Genomic DNA, 7,804 nt, shown 5'->3' with positions numbered 1-7,804 from the left:
GGAAAAGCTGTTGTATTTATATCGTATTTTATGCTTCTGGCGTTGACTTCTAAGGCACTAACTATTCGATCTGGTGGAGCAACGCCCTAGAGTGAAGCCTAGGTTGCCCGGAACGTAGAATTGGCCATCACTTTCAAACTGGTTGCAATTATTCCCGATATATGATGGAAACACTGTTGTATTTTTTTTGCATTTTATGGTTCGGGCGTTGACTTCTAAGGCCCTAACTATTCAATCTGTTGGAGCAACGCCCTAGGGTGAAGCCTAGGTTGCTCGGTAAGTAGAAATGTCCATAAGTTTCATACTGGTTGCAATTATTCGTTTTATACGATGGAAAAACTGTTGTATTTATATTGTATTTTATGCTTCTGGCGTTGACTTCTAAGGCACTAACTATTCGATCTGGTGGAGCGACGCAATAGAGTGATGCCTAGGTTGCCCGGAACGTATAATTGGCCATCAATTTCAGACTGGTTGCAATTATACCTGTTATATGATGGAAACACTGCTGTATTTTTTTTGCATTGTATGGTTCGGGCGTTGACTTCTAAGGCCCTAAATATTCAATCCGTTGGAGCAACGCCCTAGGGTGAAGCCTAGGTTGCTCGGAAAGTAGAAATGACCATAAGTTTCATAGTGGTTGCAATTATTCATTTTATACGATGGAAGAACTGATGTATTTATATTGTATTTTATGTTTCTGGCGTTGACTTCTAAGGCACTAACTATTCGATCTGGTGGAGCAACGCCCTAGAGTGAACCCTAGGTTGCCCGGAACGTAGAATTGGCCATCACTTTGAAACTGGTTGCAATTATTCCTGATATATGATGGAAACACTGTTGTATTTTTTTTGCATTTTATGCTTCTGGCGTTGACTTCTTAGGGCCTACCTATTCGACCTGGTGGAGCAACGCCCTAGAGTGAAACCTAGGTTGCCCTGAACGTAGAAATGACCATTACATTCACACTGGTTGCAATTATTCCTGTTATACGAGGGAAAAGCTGTTGTATTTTTATTGTATTCTATGCTTCTGGCGATTAATTCTAAGTCGCTAGCTATTTGATCAGGTGGAGCAACGACCTAGAGTGAAGCCTAGGTTGCCCGGAACGTAGAAATGACAATTACTTTCACACTGTTTGCTATTATTCATTTTGTACGATGGAAAGGCTGTTGTACTTATATTGTCTTTTATTCTCATGGCGTTGAATTCTAAGTCCCTAGCTATTCCATCTGGTGGAACAACGCCCTAGGGTAAATCCCAGGTTGCGCGGAACGTAGAAATGACCATAACTTTCAAACTGGTTGCAATTATTCCTGATATATGATGGAAACACTGTTGTATTTTTTTTGCATTTTATGGTTCGGGCGTTGACTTCTAAGGCCCTAACTATTCAATCTGTTGGAGCAACGCGCTAGGGTGAATCCTAGGTTGCTCGGAAAGTAGAAATGACCATAAGTTTCATACTGGTTGCAATTATTCGTTTTATACGATGGAAAAACTGTTGTATTTATATTGTATTTTATGCTTCTGGCGTTGACTTCTAAGGCACTAACTATTCGATCTGGTGGAGCGACGCCCTAGACTGAAGCCTAGGTTGCCCGGAACGTAGAATTGGCCATCACTTTCAAACTGGTTGCAATTATACCTGTTATATGATGGAAACACTGCTGTATTTTTTTTGCATTTTATGGTTCGGGCGTTGACTTCTAAGGCCCTAAATATTCAATCCGTTGGAGCAACGCCCTAGGGTGAAGCCTAGGATGCTCGGAAAGTAGAAATGACCATAAGTTTCATACTGGTTGCAATTATTCATTTTATACGATGGAAAAACTGATGTATTTATATTGTATTTTATGCTTCTGGCGTTGACTTCTGAGGCACTAACTATTCGATCTGGTGGAGCAACGCCCTAGAGTGAAGCCTAGGTTGCCCGGAACGTAGAATTGGCCATCACTTTCAAACTGGTTGCAATTATTCCTGTTATATGATGGAAACACTGTTGTATTTTTTTTGCACTTTATGGTTCGGGCGTTGACTTCTAAGGCCCTAACTATTCAATCTGTTGGAGCAACGCCCTAGGGTGAAGCCTAGGTTGCTCGCAAAGTAGATATGTCCATAAGTTTCATACTGGTTGCAATTATTCGTTTTATACGACGGAAAAACTGTTGTATTTATATTGTATTTTATGCTTCTGGCGTTGACTTCTAAGGCACTAACTATTCGATCTGGTGGAGCAACGCCCGTTAGTGAAGCCTAGGTTGCCCGGAACGTAGAATTGGCCATCACTTTCAAACTGGTTGCAATTATTCCTGCTATATGGTGGATACACTGTTGTATTTTTATTGCATTTTATGCTTCGGGCGTTGACTTCTAAGGCCCTAACTTTTCAATCCGTTGGAGCAATGCCCTAGGGCGAAGCCTAGGTTGCTCGGAAGGCAGAAATGACCATAAGTTTCATACTGGTTGCAATTATTCGTTTTATACGATGGAAAAACTGTTGTATTTATATTGTATTTTATGCTTCTGGCGTTGACTTCTAAGGCACTAACTATTCGATCTGGTGGAGCAACGCAATAGAGTGAAGCCTAGGTTGCCCGGAACGTAGAATTGGCCATCACTTTCAAACTGGTTGCAATTATACCTGTTATATGATGGTAACACTGCTTTATTTTTTTTGCATTTAATGGTTCGGGCGTTGACTTCAAAGGCTCTAACTATTCAATCTGTTGGTCAACGCCCTAGGGTGAAGCCTATGTTGCTCGGAAAGTAGAAATGACCATAAGTTTCATACTGGTAACAATTATTCGTTTTATACGGTGGAAACGCTGTTGTATTTATATCGTATTTTATGCTTCTGGCGTTGACTTCTAAGGCACTAACTATTCGATCTGGTGGAGCAACGCCCTAGAGTGAAGCCTAGGTTGCCCGGAACGTAGAATTGGCCATCACTTTCAAACTGGTTGCAATTATTCCCGATATATGATGGAAACACTGTTGTATTTTTTTTGCATTTTATGGTTCGGGCGTTGACTTCTAAGGCCCTAACTATTCAATCTGTTGGAGCAACGCCCTAGGGTGAAGCCTAGGTTGCTCGGAAAGTAGAAATGTCCATAAGTTTCATACTGGTTGCAATTATTCGTTTTATACGATGGAAAAACTGTTGTATTTATATTGTACTTTACGCTTCTGGCGTTGACTTCTAAGGCACTAACTATTCGATCTGGTGGAGCGACGCAATAGAGTGATGCCTAGGTTGCCCGGAACGTATAGTTGGCCATCAATTTCAGACTGGTTGCAATTATACCTGTTATATGATGGAAACACTGCTGTATTTTTTTTGCATTTTATGGTTCGGGCGTTGACTTCTAAGGCCCTAAATATTCAATCCGTTGGAGCAACGCCCTAGGGTTAAGCCTAGGTTGCTCGGAAAGTAGAAATGACCATAAGTTTCATACTGGTTGCAATTATTCCCGATATATGATGGCAACACTGCTGTATTTTTTTTGCATTTAATGGTTCGGGCGTTGACTTCTAAGGCCCTAACTATTCAATCTGTTGGAGCAACGCCCTAGGGTGAAGCCTAGGTTGCTCGGAAAGTAGAAATGACCATAAGTTACATACTGGTTGCAATTATTCGTTTTATGCGGTGGAAAAGCTGTTGTATTTATATCGTATTTTATGCTTCTGGCGTTGACTTCTAAGGCACTAACTATTCGATCTGGTGGAGCAACGCCCTAGAGTGAAGCCTAGGTTGCCCGGAACGTAGAATTGGCCATCACTTTCAAACTGGTTGCAATTATTCCCGATATATGATGGAAGCACTGTTGTATTTTTTTTGCATTTTATGGTTCGGGCGTTGACTTCTAAGGCCCTAACTATTCAATCTGTTGGAGCAACGCCCTAGGGTGAAGGCTAGGTTGCTCGGAAGGCAGAAATGACCATAAGTTTCATACTGGTTGCAATTATTCGTTTTATACGATGGAAAAACTGTTGCATTTATATTGTATTTTATGCTTCTGGCGTTGACTTCTAAGGCACTAACTATTCGATCTGGTGGAGCGACGCCCTAGAGTGAAGCCTAGGTTGCCCGGAACGTAGAATTGGCCATCACTTTCAAACTGGTTGCAATTATTCCCGATATATGATGGAAACACTGTTGTATTTTTTTTGCATTTTATGGTTCGGGCCTTGACTTCTAAGGCCCAAACTATTCAATCTGTTGGATCAACGCCCTAGGGTGAAGCCTAGGTTGCTCGGAAAGTAGAAATGACCATAAGTTTCATACTGGTTGCAATTATTCGTTTTATACGATGGAAAAACTGTTGTATTTATATTGTATTTTATGCTTCTGGCGTTGACTTCTAAGGCACTAACCATTCGATCTGGTGGAGCGACGCAATAGAGTGTTGACTAGGTTGCCCGGAACGTAGAATTGGCCATCAATTTCAGACTGGTTGCAATTATACCTGTTATATGATGGAAACACTGCTGTATTTTTTTTGCATTTTATGGTTCGGGCGTTGACTTCTAAGGCCCTAAATATTCAATCCGTTGGAGCAACGCCCTAGGGTGAAGACTAGGTTGCTCGGAAAGTAGAAATGACCATAAGTTTCATACTGGTTGCAATTATTCGTTTTATACGACGGTAAAACTGTTGTATTTATATTGTATTTTATGCTTCTGGCGTTGACTTCTAAGGCACTAACTATTCGATCTGGTGGAGCAACGCAATAGAGTGAAGCCTAGGTTGCCCGGAACGTAGAATTGGCCATCACTTTCAAACTGGTTGCAATTATACCTGTTATATGATGGTAACACTGCTGTATTTTTTTTTGCATTTAGTGGTTCGGGCGTTGACTTCTAAGGCCCTAACTATTCAATCTGTTGGAGCAACGCCCTAGGGTGAAGCCTAGGTTGCTCGGAAAGTAGAAATGTCCATAAGTTTCATACTGGTTGCAATTATTCATTTTATACGATGGAAGAACTGATGTATTTATATTGTATTTTATGTTTCTGGCGTTGACTTCTGAGGCACTAACTATTCGATCTGGTGGAGCAACGCCCTAGAGTGAAGCCCAGGTTGCCCGGAACGTAGAATTGGCCATCACTTTCAAACTGGTTGCAATTATTCCTGTTATATGATGGAAACACTGTTGTATTTTTTTTGCACTTTATGGTTCGGGCGTTGACTTCTAAGGCCCTAACTATTCAATCTGTTGGAGCAACGCCCTAGGGTGAAGCCTAGGTTGCTCGGAAAGTCGAAATGTCCATAAGTTTCATACTGGTTGCAATTATTCGTTTTATACGACGGAAAAACTGTTGTATTTATATTGTATTTTATGCTTCTGGCGTTGACTTCTAAGGCACTAACTATTCGATCAGGTGGAGCAACGCAATAGAGTGAAGCCTAGGTTGCCCGGAACGTAGAATTGGCCATCACTTTCAAACTGGTTGCAATTATACCTGTTATATGATGGTAACACTGCTGTATTTTTTTTGCATTTAATGGTTCGGGCGTTGACTTCTAAGGCCCTAACTATTCAATCTGTTGGAGCATCGCCCTAGGGTGAAGCCTAGGTTGCTCGGAAAGTAGAAATGACCATAAGTTACATACTGGTTGCAATTATTCGTTTTATGCGGTGGAAAAGCTGTTGTATTTATATCGTATTTTATGCTTCTGGCGTTGACTTCTAAGGCACTAACTATTCGATCTGGTGGAGCAACGCCCTAGAGTGAAGACTAGGTTGCCCGGAACGTAGAATTGGCCATCACTTTCAAACTGGTTGCAATTATTCCCGATATATGATGGAAACACTGTTGTATTTTTTTTGCATTTTATGGTTCGGGCGTTGACTTCTAAGGCCCTAACTATTCAATCTGTTGGAGCAACGCCCTAGGGTGAAGCCTAGGTTGCTCGGAAAGTAGAAATGTCCATAAGTTTCATACTGGTTGCAATTATTCGTTTTATACGATGGAAAAACTGTTGTATTTATATTGTATTTTATGCTTCTGGCGTTGACTTCTAAGGCACTAACTATTCGATCTGGTGGAGCGACGCAATAGAGTGATGCCTAGGTTGCCCGGAACGTATAATTGGCCATCAATTTCAGACTGGTTGCAATTATACCTGTTATATGATGGAAACACTGCTGTATTTTTTTTGCATTTTATGGTTCGGGCGTTGACTTCTAAGGCCCTAAATATTCAATCCGTTGGAGCAACGCCCTAGGGTGAAGCCTAGGTTGCTCGGAAAGTAGAAATGACCATAAGTTTCATAGTGGTTGCAATTATTCATTTTATACGATGGAAGAACTGATGTATTTATATTGTATTTTATGTTTCTGGCGTTGACTTCTAAGGCACTAACTATTCGATCTGGTGGAGCAACGCCCTAGAGTGAACCCTAGGTTGCCCGGAACGTAGAATTGGCCATCACTTTGAAACTGGTTACAATTATTCCTGATATATGATGGAAACACTGTTGTATTTTTTTTGCATTTTATGCTTCTGGCGTTGACTTCTTAGGGCCTACCTATTCGACCTGGTGGAGCAACGCCCTAGAGTGAAACCTAGGTTGCCCTGAACGTAGAAATGACCATTACATTGACACTGGTTGCAATTATTCCTGTTATACGAGGGAAAAGCTGTTGTATTTTTATTGTATTCTATGCTTCTGGCGATTAATTCTAAGTCGCTAGCTATTTGATCAGGTGGAGCAACGACCTAGAGTGAAGCCTAGGTTGCCCGGAACGTAGAAATGACAATTACTTTCACACTGTTTCCTATTATTCATTTTGTACGATGGAAAAGCTGTTGTACTTATATTGTCTTTTATTCTTATGGCGTTGAATTCTAAGTCCCTAGCTATTCCATCTGGTGGAACAACGCCCTAGGGTAAATCCCAGGTTGCGCGGAACGTAGAAATGACCATAACTTTCAAACTGGTTGCAATTATTCCTGATATATGATGGAAACACTGTTGTATTTTTTTTGCATTTTATGGTTCGGGCGTTAACTTCTAAGGCCCTAACTATTCAATCTGTTGGAGCAACGCGCTAGGGTGAATCCTAGGTTGCTCGGAAAGTAGAAATGACCATAAGTTTCATACTGGTTGCAATTATTCGTTTTATACGATGGAAAAACTGTTGTATTTATATTGTATTTTATGCTTCTGGCGTTGACTTCTAGGGCACTAACTATTCGATCTGGTGGAGCGACGCCCTAGACTGAAGCCTAGGTTGCCCGGAACGTAGAATAGGCCATCACTTTCAAACTGGTTGCAATTATACCTGTTATATGATGGAAACACTGCTGTATTTTTTTTGCATTTTATGGTTCGGGCGTTGACTTCTAAGGCCCTAAATATTCAATCCGTTGGAGCAACGCCCTAGGGTGAAGCCTAGGTTGCTCGGAAAGTAGAAATGACCATAAGTTTCATACTGGTTGCAATTATTCATTTTATACGATGGAAAAACTGATGTATTTATATTGTATTTTATGCTTCTGGCGTTGACTTCTGAGGCACTAACTATTCGATCTGGTGGAGCAACGCCCTAGAGTGAAGCCTAGGTTGCCCGGAACGTAGAATTGGCCATCACTTTCAAACTGGTTGCAATTATTCCTGTTATATGATGGAAACACTGTTGTATTTTTTTTGCACTTTATGGTTCGGGCGTTGACTTCTAAGGCCCTAACTATTCAATCTGTTGGAGCAACGCCCTAGGGTGAAGCCTAGGTTGCTCGCAAAGTAGATATGTCCATAAGTTTCATACTGGTTGCAATTATTCGTTTTATACGACGG

Source organism: Calliopsis andreniformis, unplaced genomic scaffold (assembly GCF_051401765.1).
Source record: "Calliopsis andreniformis isolate RMS-2024a unplaced genomic scaffold, iyCalAndr_principal scaffold0004, whole genome shotgun sequence".
NCBI classification, from domain to species: Eukaryota; Metazoa; Arthropoda; class Insecta; order Hymenoptera; family Andrenidae; genus Calliopsis; species Calliopsis andreniformis.
This window is presented reverse-complemented; position numbering follows the sequence as displayed.